This window comes from Triticum aestivum, chromosome 2D (genome assembly GCF_018294505.1).
Source record: "Triticum aestivum cultivar Chinese Spring chromosome 2D, IWGSC CS RefSeq v2.1, whole genome shotgun sequence".
In the NCBI taxonomy this organism is placed as follows: domain Eukaryota; kingdom Viridiplantae; phylum Streptophyta; class Magnoliopsida; order Poales; family Poaceae; genus Triticum; species Triticum aestivum.
In genome coordinates, this window is record NC_057799.1 from 191747780 (window position 1) to 191763045 (window position 15266).

Consider the following 15266-nt stretch of genomic DNA (forward strand, 5'->3'; position numbering starts at 1 on the left):
GACAACCAGGTAACAGATTATACCAACTAGGGTTTGTGAAGAGCACATAAAAATTTGATCTACTGGACAATCTGGTCTATCCATAGAGCATTCTAGTCGGCTGAATAGTTGAGCAAAACGGTCTGGTCCGGAGGGGCAAACTGTCTAGCGGTAACAAAAGGTTCTGGGATGACTGGATTGGGCACCGGACAATCTGGTCCTTTGGATCAGATAGTCTAGCCCCGACCACCAGACAGCCTGATCTAGAAGGACCGGATAGTATGCTCACAACCGAGAGCTTCAGCCGGTTGTAGATGACCTACCGAATAATTCTTCACCTTCGTATGTCCCTTCTTAATGGTGTGGGATCTATATCAACTCAATATCATAAATAAAGGGCTAATATAAGCCTTTGAGGATCCACGACTATGTCTTTAATTTTGGAGAGGGGAGGGGTGGGGGTCGACGATCCTCCATCAACCACCATATATGGCACTAATACCTGAGATATACTCCCTCCGTCCGGAAATACTTGTCACAAAAATAAATATAAATGGATGCATCTAAAACTAAAATATATCTAGATACATCCATTTCTCCGACAAGTATTTCCGGACGGAGGGAGTACTTGCAAACTACATTAGTCCATATAATGTGTGTGTGTGTGTGTGTCATCAACACCAACATCATATGAAGTGCATCATGCACTTTTAGAAAGAGAGATAGAATACAAGGATAAGGAAGGAAGGGATGTAGTGAGTGGGCCCCACAGGACACGTGTTGCTCGAGTGAGGCAGCTAACGCGGCGTGAGCAAGCAGACGGTGCTTAAAAGCCTTTTTCCTTATTCTTATCAAACCCTACAACATCAATAAGCTATCATATCAACCATTTTATTAGCTGGTCATCTCATCATAATTATTCCTTGCGATTATTCATACCATCTTTCTTAGACAAACCCACATCACCAACCTATTATTCCATTCATGTGATACACACGATTTTTGGAGCTGGCACTTCAGATCGATTGTTAGATTTAGATTTAGAGTTGAGGAAGAAGGGCATGCTTACCTATTATTTAGGCGGCTCATCTATTTCTAAATAGTGAGCTAATCTTTTGTACAAGAATTTTTGGATATGGACTTAAATAATGAAACAGAGGAAGTAATAGTCGGAGTACTAGAGATAAGTTCTCCATTAAGTACTCGAATTTAACTTATTGCGGAGCTTCCTCGAACTGTTAAATGCTAATTTAACACTCCTTAAAAAAGCTAATTTAACACAATTTGTGTTAACAGTGACTATAACAATATATCATAAATATATGTCTCTAAGCATTCTTTATTGGATCGTTACACCAGTTTAGACCTCCTCAATCAAAAATCTACATAGTATCAAGACCCAATTTAAGATTGATGAGAACCCACCTTTATGTACAAAAGAAAGCATTTTGGCTATGATAAGTTGCATAAATATTTCTGAAACATCTTCAAGCATTTGGATCGATACTCAACATTTCTCGTGTTCAGGTTTTCATGTCTAACCTGCATCTTAGGTGGATGGTTCTTCGCAAAACAATATATAACCTTCATATTAAAAATTGCACCCATTGGAATACTACAAGTTTAGGCATGTGCAACTCTAGTGATTGACATTTACAAATTTTCAGGCAACTGCGAATTAATAAAACCGTAGAAAACGGTGAGTCCTAGTCATACTTGTAAAGCTTCAGGTTTCGGCTTATCTAGGATAGGGATCAGTATTAGTGACCTCATTCACTGAGAAATTATCCTCCACGATCACATCAGATTTGTCGTATATATAATTGCCATGTCTGGTATGTTCGAAAACTGAACTGGAGTCTCTCGCAAAGAAAAATGCTGGTTGTCGTGGTGGCTGTAGTTTTACCCTGTCTCGGGTTAGCATGAGAACAACTGAGGATATGCTCGGTCTGTCATCTGGATCCTCTTGGATGCAAAGAAGACCGATGTGGATGCAGCGCAATACTTCACTTTTGGAGTACTAGATGACCCGGTTGCGCCAATGGCGCAAGAAGCCATTTAGAAGGAATGTTAGTAGTGAATAAGTAAGAGACGTAAATGAAAAGATGATGCAATGTGGATTGTATTACAGATAGTAGAATGGCTTAAACCGGTTAGCGCAAAAAGCTAATTAAAACCAAGAATTATGGTATCGATAACCATTTTATATGCACAAAGATCATTTGTTCGAGAGACTCCAGTATGGCCAAAGAGAAAACAAATATGTTCATGCCATATTGTTCGAAGCCACTCTCAATAAAATAGCATCCAGTATAACATGAACAGTTTTGAATAATTTGGAATCATAGATATCTAAACAAGCAACATCCACCTTCAGGACCTGATGCATAAGAAATGGTCTCTCAGGAACCATATCCATTCAAGTAGGTTGTAAAGGGAAAGAAAGATAAAGATAAATGATTAACAATGTTGATAGCATGAAGCAAGACATATGGAAACTGAAGCAAATGTGTCACAAATTGCAGAAAAGTATTTCAACCATGAAGATGGGTACGAAAGCTAATATCACGCTTATTATTACACAACTGATTAAGTATAAATAAGTGAAGATATTCATTGCTGTACAATATTTGCATGTAGGCCTAGGATATGGTTCCATTCTTAGTCCATCTGGAGCAGCCCGTATAGTTATTACTGTGGCATATCTTGGTTTTCAGACCATCTGCAGATGCCCATATAGTTAAAAGGCCAAATGGCACAAAATACAAATTCAGATGAGGAGATATTAGCAAATAAATGCTTAGCATTACAGATAGTACATAACAATCAAATTTTTTCTACTGAATTGCATGTCCTTTTCTCTGAAATTAACGGTCGGGTGGAACATATATATTCACCAAGTATATCCCCTCTTCTTAGACCAAGACGACACAATGAGGTATCATCTGTTTCCTAATTAAACTGTAACCTGAAATCTGTGTGCATACGTGCATGGGAATGTCCATTTATTCCTAATAGGAAAATATGCCAAAACATCGGTCACTTTCTCTTTTGAGCTGGAAAGACCGATCACTTGGATGCATGCAGCCACCTCTAATCTAAACAGAGGAACTGAACAATCAGTCACTATAATTTATTAACTATATACATATACATTCCAGTCAAGCGTCTTTTCAGAAAGTGACATGCTTAGCTGTGATTTTCTTAAATATGCGCCACCAAATATTGAAAGGTAGAATAATATCATCATCCTTTTAGTTCCCATCCATATGGAGGAGCATAAAGATAGCAAAAATGTTAGTACTCTATGCACACCTACTGTAACTCATCCTTTTAGGTGTTTAGTAGGACCTACTTCGTATGTGTCTCTCACTGTAGGTGGGCAATACATTCCCTTGACCAGGTTAGGAATGTCCAAAATATTGTTTCCAAAAATAAACATGAGTTACAGTTTAGTAGGACCGAGAAGGATTCAAGATTATAAAAGGAGCTGGGATACACATTCTTATTAAAGTTATTGGTTCAGATCTGTGTAGCTTTCAGGGGCCTACCAATCAATCCATATGTCCATCCCTACAATACTTTCAGGAGGGTACCACTCAATCCATTTGAGCGTCTCCTTTTTGCATTAATAGAAGAGGAGCTAGCATACCTGCAGATGGGCTGGTGACGGTGAGGTCGCCAGCAAGTAGACCTAGCTGCAGAGGACACCGCCTCCCCCATGCCGCTGGTGGGAAACCACCACGACACGAGCACTCTCGCCGGAGAGGCACCCTCAATCTCCGCTGATGGCTGCTTTCCCTGATAGCTGAGGGATCTGCCGGTGAGGTTCTGACAACTGTTCAAAAGGAGCAAAAAAGCAAGTGTTGATCTATTATTTCCCTCATAGAGCATTGTAAGCACGAGCAGATGTTCACCAAGTGTGTGTTTTAAAATACACTGTAATTGCAAGCAAGTAACAGCGGTGATGTATACTTGTACATACTTCTTCTGTGATCTGAACAACAAAGCGAGCAACACCTCCTTAAAAAATCTCCACACCTCTTAAATCAGTAGGGGGAAAGGGTGTAAGCACCTAGGCGCTAGGGCAAAACAAAACGCATTGCTTAAGCATGCGCTTAGGCAAGATATGCGCTAGTCAGTGCGAAAATACAAAGTTAACAATTAGAGGTTTTTCCCTGGTCCTAAATAAAAGGATTCGAAAGCCATGTAAATTGTGTAAAGCAGAGCAAAGAAGTAGAAAAGCAGAACATAACTTCAGAAGAAGAAACTGAAGTAATGGACTAAGGTATATGTTTTAACCAAACACTATCATACTTTGGAATATTGTTCCTTATTTCAAGTGTACAGAAGAACCAAGAGCAGCATGAATCACTTGCCCATAGCATAAAGTTTCTGCATCATAGCATCAAGAAGTTGTATCATAGCATCAAGAAGCACTTTCTGTTTAGTAAACTGCAATTTGGAAGGTTAAGTTGCTGCATCATAGTATCAAGAAGCACTTTTTGTTGGGATCTTAACTTTGTCCATCACGACAGACTGATTACACAAGAAAGACACTGTAAGCAAGTGTTGGAAGCTTCATAGTGTATGATTTGAGACGTTTATCCATCTATTATTTTCCCGTGACAAAAAGGGTGTTGTTAAACAATGGTAATAGTAGAATTTTGGAAGTCTGGCAATTACAATACAGTAAATGCCTATCCTGAAGTTAAAACTAAATAAAACCAGGGTTTAGAAGTGAATTTCATGGATAATTGTTCATGTTGCTTGAATCATAATTGAATCGATAATATGATTTTCCATGTCACATTATTATGCTAACTGGGATTGTAGTACAAAAGGCAGGATAACAGTACTATACTCCACTCTTTTTCCTATTGGGAAGAACCACCTCTCCTATCCCATTCTCTGAATTTTCATATAGATAACCTTCAATTTTCTCTTTGTTCTTTCCATTTTATTTCAGTAGCTCCTTCAATTCATATGATTGGTTTTGTTTCATCGATGGACCCTAAGCGGTTAATGCATGAACTTGCTAAAATGTTCAGAATGACGCAGTTACTACATCTAATTCAATAGTAGTGCTTCTGCATTAACGTACATACCTATGGTATGGATGACTGTTTACAAACCTGAGTCATAATTAACAGTGTTGTTAAACAATGGTGATAGTAACTTAATGTGCAGTTCACATGTACAAATTCGAACTCTTATGTTTTAGCTAGGATATGTATGCTAGTTAGGAAATCTTAAAGGAGAGCTGGTAAATATCAAGAGGCATATGCATACAACCGTAGATGATAATTTTTCTGAGAATAACAGGGCTTTCAAGTTGTTGTAGTTGAACAAGATTCATGCATATACTATCTTGCAGGCAGCAAGAAAATAGGAGATCAACATGTATTTCCATGCATCAACAGATTATTCACATGTCGATTAAGAAGCACACGCAACAAGGATCGATAGGTTGACTAAAGAAGATTAGTTCGCGAAAACATACTGTGTGGTCGCTCAAGGTTTACCTGAAGGTGAGTGAGGTGGCCTGATCTGGTGAGAATCCATAAGAGGAGCTGAAGTGCTGCCGTGATGCGTAGATGGGAGAGAGCGGATCTTGCGGGCGAGGGAGCATATACCTGAGACAGAGCCAGATCGTCGAGTGTTTTCCTTTTCTGAAGATCCAAAAAAAACTGTAAGATTTTTTTTATGTAAACTTCCATGTGCCTTTGGAATAGCGAAGCAACACTACTGAACATAATAATCATGTTTCTCGGAAGATATTTTTAGAAAAGTAATAAAATTTACTCTTTTAACCAGTTTCTCACCTAGTGTAGAAGAGGCTGCGGATAGGAAGCAAAACCAAAATTAATGTCACTTTGATAGTTGTACCTCACATCCTGCATCACTATCAAGACCAACTATTAGATTTACCATAGACTGTCCACTAAGAGAGGCCAAATATGAAGCGAGCCTTGCTCATTCTCGCTTGATACAAAAACCCAGAAAACAAACTACGACAAACAACTGAAATCTAATACTCTACAGATGCTGGAATTACAGTTTTTACTACAAAAAAATGAAGGCATTAACAAGCTAAGTATCTTGGTTTTAGCTACCAAACCAGAAGGATTGCTACAGTACCTTTCAGTTCAGTAACACAATTCGGCGAGGTTGCAAAGTGGTCTTTGTCGCCTCTACTGCCATCGTTGTAGGAACCCAGACCCATCCAAACCCTAGATGACTGAAAAAATGAATTAGGAGGACATGAATTAGAGGGAGGAGCTCACACAAGGAATTGCAATCAAAAGGGAGGCGGAGGTAAACCTAGTTGTGCTCTGGTGGGAGAGGTGGGTCGTGGGGAGAGGCCGATATTCTGTATCTACGCCAGGCTACTCCCTGCTCCTCGCCCTGCAACCCATCAGATTCCACTTGACCGAAACTCCCCTTCGCCAACGCCTCCCCGTCCGTCACGGCATCCACCGGCTGCAGCTCTCCGGGTTCATCTCTCCATGCCTGGAACCGGAGGGAGGGAAGGAGGAGAGGAAGGGGAGGAAGAGGTGCTGAAGGCGGAGGGGGCGAGGAGGCCGTGAGGGACGGGGAAGAGGAGGAGGCGACGGCGGCATGGAGAAGAGGAGTCGGATGAGAAGGGAGGAGGGAGAGAGACGAGATATTTTCTCTCGCAGCGGGTTCTCTCGCAGCGGACGTGTACCCTTTTTCTCTCGCTGCCCGCTCGCTCTCGCTGCCCGCTTGCTAACTGCTCATAGCCGACGTGGATGGCTTGGTCGTGACTAACAACCCCTTCATCCTTTATAAGGTAAATACATTGAGCGATTTGTCAACTATTTGCAATGTCATATCCTTAATCCAGCAGTTATATACCTGGCAAATGAGTATATGTTGTACAATCAGGTAATCAATTTTAAAGTATCCTTGCACTATAAAGTGCTCCCTCCGTCCCAAAATTCTTGTCTTAGATTTGTCTAGATACGGATGTATACATCCGTATCTAGACAAATCTAAGACAAGAATTTTGGGACATACATCCGTATCTAGACAAATCTAAGACAAGAATTTTGGGACGGAGGGAGTACTTACATCGCTTAGGAGATTCACTGTGTTATTGAAATCATCCGAACTGTTCTTTCTCCTAGTTACAATCTCGAGGATTAAAACACCGAAGCTGAAAATATCAATCTTGGGAGACACATTTCCAAATATTGCATACTCTGGTGCCATATAACCGCTGTGAAAGATTAGGCATTAAACCTAGAAAAACAATAGTGTATAATATTCAACTATGAGTCAATCTGTTTCCACTTACTATGCTCCAGCAACATTAGCTGTCTTGGTCTGAGTATGTCCTCCTCCTAACAGCCTTGCCAACCCGAAGTCTGCTATTTTTGGGTTCATGTTCTCATCCAGCAAAATGTTGTTAGACTTCAAATCCCGGTGAATGATTCTTATGCTCGAGTCTTCATGAAAAGATACAATATTCCCTTGGCAATTCCAATAATGATATTATACCGCCGGTTCCAATTTAATTTCCTTCCCTTCCTTTCATCTGTTTCAATAAAGTCAGAAACTTAATCATGTGGCTCTCTGTAAGAACAACGGGAATCACATTAAAATAGGAGACAAAATCTACAGTGAATGATGATGATGCACTTAAAATACAGCTCTAATATTTCTTGGTCTTATCACAAGTAGTTTCTTCACATTTATTGTTTCAGTAAAGTTTGTAATGACATTCATAGATTCGAAATCAACAAATTCATTCCTTATGCACATTACAAATTATTCCTAACTGTCCTGAAAATTTTCAGAGCACGGACAATTTCAATCTGCAATGACAAGTTAGTTATGACAAAAACGTGTTCATGCTCGATTGGTAATTCCGGATGAAATTACCAAACAGGAAGTTGTGGAGGCACCCGTTTTTTACGAACTCGTAGACAAGCATCACTTCATTCTGATGTGAGCAATACCCCAGTAACCTGACAAGTTTTATGTGCTGGAGCTGAGCCAAAACTTGCAATTCATTGTGCAGCTGATTCAGTCCCTCTCTACTAGTCTGTGAAAGCCTTTTCACTGCCACTTCTTGCTCATTTGGAAGTGTTCCCTGTAACGAACCCGCCTTCCTTAGAAAATAATAAGAGCATCATGGTTCATATTGCACCTAGACTTGTTTGTTTACCTTGTACACAGTACCAAAACCGCCCTCTCCGAGCTTATTCTCCTCGGAGAAGTTTTCTGTTGCCTCTTGCAGTGTAGGTAAATCAAAGATCATACATTTTCCTCTCGCAGCATTATGAAATGCCAGTGCTGCAAGAATAAAGAGCATCAATAAACTGTAAACTCATGGACTTTGAAATCTACAAAATGCTTCTTACCTGGCTGCTTCTTCAAAGGTTTTCTTTTCTTGAAGCAAATAAAAGCAGAAGCAGAAAGTATTAATACAAAGACAATGGTACAGGCCACCGATGCAGAGATCTTTGCTGCTGATCTTTCCTTCTGCCCTGAATAAAGAAAGAAATTTATCTTGTGATTCCGTCCTAAGACTTTTTAATTTTAGAAAAACTTATTTTGTTTTACCATATTTGACCCAATTACTGGATGTTTATTGGTCAGTCGTCAGTGCTCGTAAAGAACGGTCAAGTGTGCATTGTTCGACCTTCAGTATCTTATCCAGTTTTGTTAATTCTGGTAAGTCGACAAGAATCTACTAATAGATACGGGAGTATGGGAGAAGTCTATGAAACAAGGAGTCCAAGATATTGAACTGGAGTAGCATGTGGACTGTGTACTGAGGAAATTTGACAAACACCATGTGGGCAACAGCCACCCCACCGGCCCATTGATATTTCTGAAAATTTCGTCAAAAAAAATTCTAATCAATAAGTGTGCCATGTTATTACCTCTTTTATTCAACGGCGGTGAAATGTCCACCGGTGACGGTGGCGAAATGTCCACTGGTGACGGTGGCATTCCAGCAAATGCCGGCACCGGAAGCCGCAGAAGAGGGCTGCCTGAGAGCATTTCCAGCCGCGCCCCCAACAGGCCCCCTCCAGGCCATTCTTTCGGCGTCGGCGTCAAAAAAACGCCCCAGTCGCACCCTCAGGACGACGAAAAGCGCCGGTTCAGCCTTTTTTTTTCGCCCGGTGCGCGCAGGCCGAACCCGGCGCTCTGGGGGCGATCGGGGGCTCCGGCGCAAGGGAAAAGCGCGGCTGGCCCACACCCTCAGGTGAAAAGTCAAGATTTTTTTCCCCGACTCGCTTTCCACCCCCCGCGCCCTCGGCCGCCACTAGCTATATCCCGGCGCCGCCCGCCGCCCTTCACCGCTAGATAGCCATTCCCCGCCGGAAAAATTGCAGAGGTTCGCCGCGGCAGCCCCTCCAACAGCAGCTGGACGTTTTCGGCCGCCGTTTCCGGCCGTGGAGGGGCAATTTAGCGGCGGGTGCACGCCCACCGGGCGCAAGGTGTTAGGCGATTTCGCCGATTTGCCCGCCTCGCGATGGACTCGGATGACGAGGAAGCGCTCGCCGCGCTGCTGGAGGAGGAAGCCGAGGCCGACGTCCAGGAAGAAGATCATCTGATGGTGCTCGCCGCCCTCGCCCAGCTGCTGGCGAGCAATGAAAAGCCGCGGCGAGGTGGCTCGGCGCCGGGGCGGGTGAAGGCAAAAAACCGGCATCGTCTCGAAGGCTGTTGCATGCTCTACTCCGACTACTTCGCCGATGCTCCACTTCACGGCGACAAAACATTTCGGCGCCGTTATCGAATGAGCCGAAATCTCTTCCTCAGAATTGTGAATTCCATCCGGGAGTTCGACAACTACTTCAAGTGCAAGATGGATTGCACCGGCAAACTTGGATTCACCTCGATCCAGAAGTGCACGACAGTGATGAGGATGCTTGCATACGGAGCTCCCGGTGATTCACTCGACGACTATGGGCGCATGGCCGAGTCCACCAGCATAGAGTGCTTCTACAAGTTCTGTCGGGCAGTGGTGGCAGTGTTTGGACCGCAATACTTGAGAACACCCAATGCGGAAGACACTGCTCGTATCCTAGCACAAAATGCAGCAAGAGGATTTCCTGGGATGCTTGAAGCATCGACTGCATGCATTGGAAATGGAAGAATTGCCCATTTGCTTGGCAGGGGATGTACAAAGGCGGTTGCAGTGTGGTACTTGAGGCGGTGGCCACACAGGACCTCTGGATTTGGCACTCCTTCTTCGGTATGCCAGGAACTCACAATGACATCAACGTGCTGCAGTGCTCTCCTGTCTTTGCCAAGCTTCGAGATCAATGGGCGGCACTACAACAAGGGGTACTATCTAGCTAATGGCATCTATCCGAGATGGTCGACATTTGTGAAGACGATCTCAAACCCTGTGCCAGGAGGCAAGAACGCCTGGTTTGCGAAGATTCAGGAGGCTTGCAGGAAGGATGTCGAGCGGACATTTGGTGTGCTCCAATCTTGATTTGCTGTTGTCCGGTACCCCGCTCAGACCTGGTCGAAAGATCAAATGTGGGAGATTACGACTTGCTGTGTCATCTTGCACAACATAATCATCGAGAGCGAGCAAGAAGACCCAGTGTTTGACACTGAACCATACTACAGGCAGGGTCCTCTAGGCGAAGTTGATCACCAGCTACCGGTAATCTGGACTGCCTATCTCAGTATGCGTCAGGAGATGCGAGACCCACAGGTGCATCATCAACTGCAGAAAGATCTGATTGAGCATCTATGGAGGCTCAAGGGGGACGCCGGGCGCGACGTGTGATGAAATATGGGTTTTTATTTGTTGAACTATATAATTTGTATTGAACTATTTGTTGTTGTACTATTTTGTTGAAGTATTTGATTTTTCTGTGATGAAATATGTTATAAGAAAAAAAATTACATTGCTAATTGAACGTCAGCACGGGGAACCACGTCGAATATGAGCATATTCTCGCCCATATGGGCCCTTTATTCGCCGAAATGGAGCTGAAAAATGAACCAATTTCGATGCCTGGGGCGACGACTGGACACAAAACCGCCCCAGCGCAGATTGCGTCGCCGGCTCATCTCCAGAGGGCGATTTTTATGCGGGGCCAGCTGTCTGAGAAGAAAGGATACAACTCGTACCGGTAGTTGCATCGGATCCAAAAAGCCATTCCGCTCTTCCCCCGCTGAGATACTTGGGCATCATCTGAATTATATCCCCGAGGCAACTCCGGCAGGCGGCCGGCGCCAAGTCCGGCGTGCACTGCACCAGCGCGTAGATCGCGGGGATTCCGCCTCTGTCGAACATCTCCTCGCCCGTGGCAAACCGCTTGGACGAGTTCGAGGACGCGTAGTCGGCGGTGGCGTTCAGGAGCACGCCGACGGCGTTGTCGAACACCACCGTCGGCGCGGACACGTTCCGCGCGTCCGTCTGGAAGATGGACTGGTTGCCTCGCCCGTCGGTGTCGGGCAGGAAGTTCTGGTTGGAGAAGTGGAGGAGGCAGAGGTCGTAGAAGACGGACGCGTCCTTGTTGAAGGCGCAGAGCTGCTGCGCGTCCTGGAAGGCGGTGGTGACGCAGGCCGCGCAGGCGGAGGCGTTGGTGTCGCCGCGGCAGAGCGCGAGGGCGTAGACGATGTCCGGCACGGAGCCCACGCTGCCGGTGGCGAAGAGCGTTGGGGACGCGGATGCGTTCTTGGGGAGGGTGACGGAGAGCTGCCCGAGGTTGGACTGGTAAGTGCTGTTCGCCGAGTAGTTCCCGCTGTCACCGCACACCTGTGGTTGCGCGGCAGCCAGCCACGCGAAGAAGATGGGCACGAGGAGCACGGCAGTGAGATTGGCGAGGGCGCGGTGGCCCGTTGCCATGGCCGGCGGTGCCGGTGCAGCGGTGTGGTCGGTGAAGAAGAGAAGTTCGTGACGACTTCCATCGTGCCGTGCAAGCTCTTAGGATATGGATGGTTTGACTCGCAACGTGGCGTTGTTTGACATTACAGAGCAAGATGAGAATGACGCATGGGACCCAACGCCTACAAAGTCAAGCTCCTATGGTTGGGAGTGTCAAGCTCGAGGATTTTTAACTATTGAATATGTTGGCACTTTAATCCCAAAGTAAATCATAAGCATGCAAAAATTGGTATGAAGCTCATAACGAAACATAAACATGTGAGCCCGAGCATAATAACATAGAATTGAAACATTTATGAACACACTACACCAGGGCACATGACCAAGTAAACAGGGGATGGACAAATCATACCCGCCAGTGACTAGGCTAAGGCCCTGGCGGCGGTTTCGCCCTCGGCCTTCTTCTTGGTGGCGACGTCTTCAACCATTGTGTCGGTGTCAGAAAAGTAGTTGAATCTGAGGATGACGACAAGAACGAACCGGGAGCAGTCGTGCCGAGACGCTCCCTAAAAACACTATCACCCTTAACCCGGTGCAGGATCTCAAAGGACGGGATTCCACAGGCTTGCTCTCCCGTTCAGCTGTGCACATGGCTGGCGGGATGGGACCGTCGGATGCAGCAAAAGCATGGAACAGTGAATGACGACTAGGGTCGTGCGAGGAGGAATTAGTTGGTTTTCTCTCTGGCCGACCAACGCCTCCTATATATAAGCATCCGGGTAGGAGTCATGGGCTAAAATCCACGACAGAGTTAGCATGCAACCGGGAATGCCCACGCCCAAGTCAGTGTGCAGTCGGGTAGGTTCAAATCTGAATCGGCGTGTAGCCGGGTCCATTGTCTCGAATAATGGCATTCATTAGTGACTCGTAATTAATCCAAAATTAATGAACCATTTCTGATCGGCAAGAAATAAGCGCAGAAGTTTGAGTTCAGCTCGGCTCATCCACGAAACACGACGCACGGGGATGGAGGAGATGGACGGCGGAGCAGTGTGCGTGAGCCACTGCACTTCCTAAGCTCCCAATGCGCAAATGGAAGAGTAACCCTTTGTGGTGGTGTTCTCAGGGCAGATGCCATGGGATGGCTTATCGAGAGTGGTAGGGCCGATATGTGTCGGTGGGTTCCGGAGGCGGGATTGGGCACGGGCAATGCTAGACACAAGACGTACCCAGGTTCGTGGCCCTCCAAGGGAGGTAATACCCCTAGTCCTACCGGATCACTATGAAGATCACAAGGGCTACATGGTTACTCATAGAGCTTTTTTGAGTGGAGGAGGAAGAAGGAGCTAGCTCTCCTATCTGCCTCGTGTGTGTGTGTGTGTATGGAATGAGCCGACCCCCTCCTAGGGGGGCTCCTAGGAGGTCTTATAGTTGGATCTCCCAGGTTACAAATGATAAAGAGGTTACAAATGATAAAGAAAGAGGGGCAGGGCCACGTTGCCAACGTCTCTGGCCTTCAGCAGGGCCCGCTGGCTGCATGTCACTGTAGCTAGTCGGTCACGTCGTCACGGAGTGGTTGGCACTATGCCTCTATAGCGCCCGGCCGCGCTGACTTCGGTCGCCCGGGTCAGCAGTACCGGTGGCACTGTAGCCATGCTCTCCACGTCGTGGGAGAGGTCTTGTCGTATGAAGGGATTAGACAGGCGCTTGCCCCGCCGGCTGCCGGCTATGGCCAGCCGGCCCGGGCGTGGCGTCGTGCCTAGCCGACCCATAGCTGGGGAGCCAGCTGGAGGGCTAGCCGGATTGAGGGGCCTTGGCCGCCCCAATGTTTTGAAAAAGCGACTTCTACTCCCGAGCCTACCCGGGGTTTACCCCCCTGACACCCTTATAAAGGGCTCTCAGCTCTTCTCAACTTGTGAGGTTTTTTTAGACAACCTCACAAAGGTTTTATTAACTCGTCACAACGTTTAGAGGTATGGAGGCAAGGTATCCAGGGTGCCCTAACCAAACATGGTGGCTAGCCCCGAGAGATAAAGCATGCTTCACTAAGTTGTGAGCTTCAAAATTTTGAGCTCCTAAATTCATGACTAATATTACAAAATAACAAAATCCAAAGAGTGTGGTCCATTATTTCATGTATGATCGCTCCATACCTAGCCAAGTTTTTCTTCTTTAAGTCATCAACCACCACCTTGCAATCCGATATCACGTGGATTCACCGTAGATATAGGCCATCTCAGAATGCGGGAGCCTCTCTTATTGCTAGTGCTTCGGAAGTTTGTGGTTCCACTATATACCTGAAAACAAGCACCGAAGCTCCCATGTAAACCTCTCTGAGGTCTCTATAGATTGCTCCAACCGAACCAAACCTGCCATGACTAGATACTATAGCATCCACATTAACTTTTGCACAGCCAGCATCCAGGGGCTGCCATTGTGTCGCCCTGGGAGTCGCAGCAGCAACCGACCTTCGTGTTTTTGTGTTCACAACTTGCAGTTCGGCAAAGCATGTGATGAAGCAATTGATTCAATGTGGTGATTGATAAATGTCTTCATGGATCACCTTCCTACGCGCTCCCCAAATTTCCTATGCTGTGACGACCAGTCGTATAAAGGCATCACTCTCCAAGATTTCATGTAATGCAAAGAGCCAATCCTTTGAACTCTCCTCCTGTAGATCGACCATGTGATGTACTAAAGCATCAAGCGCTAAGGCCCAGACACGACTTGACACTGGGCATGTGTGCAGTGCATGCATCCATGTATCCCTGTTGGGAAACATAGTAGAAAACAAAAAATCGCCCTACACGATCAACCAGGAACACTATGAAGATGCATAACGGTTAAGATCGGATCGTTACCAACTTCGAGTTGTAGCGGAAGAAGAGTCGGTGTAGATCGTACTTGAAATCCCTCAAACCGTACATGAATGATCCCTCGAACGAAAGACTGAAAGCACGACCTCTCCAGAGTTTGCAAGTGTACAGACTTCACGATCCGGTAGCGCTTCACCACTACAAAAAAACACTTCCGTGATGATACCTCTTTGTCACAGTAGGTCATGTTTTCTGTCATGCATGTACATCCGTGACGATTTTATGACAGAATTAAGATAGTCATACATGTGGTGTTGTAGAAGTGTTCCATGACAATACTCAAATTATCATCGAAGTGTCCACTTCTATCACGATAAATGGCGCGTCATGAAAGTGTTTTCGTCAAGGGTAACCGACACGTGGCATCCACTTTAACGGGTCGCTGTTAAGCTATCAGGTTCGGGTTTGGATCCGATAACCTGTTATAATCCTGGACCAATGGTGAGTTTCCACGTGTTAAATGCTCATTCGCGAGAGGATCCACGTGTCAGCTCAGTGTCGCGACAGATGTTATTCCTCCAATGGGCGAGATGCGCCTATGATATGTTGACACATGGCACGACCCAACAGTGGCTCATTTA

The 15266-nt window shown here is 45.4% G+C and overlaps 1 pseudogene; it reads right to left on the bottom strand.

The window, feature by feature from the left end:
* Positions 1 to 1278: 1278 nt before the first annotated feature.
* LOC123052503 (putative receptor-like protein kinase At4g00960) lies at positions 1279 to 11985 on the bottom strand (annotated as a pseudogene).
* Between the last annotated feature and the right edge of the window lie 3281 nt (positions 11986 to 15266).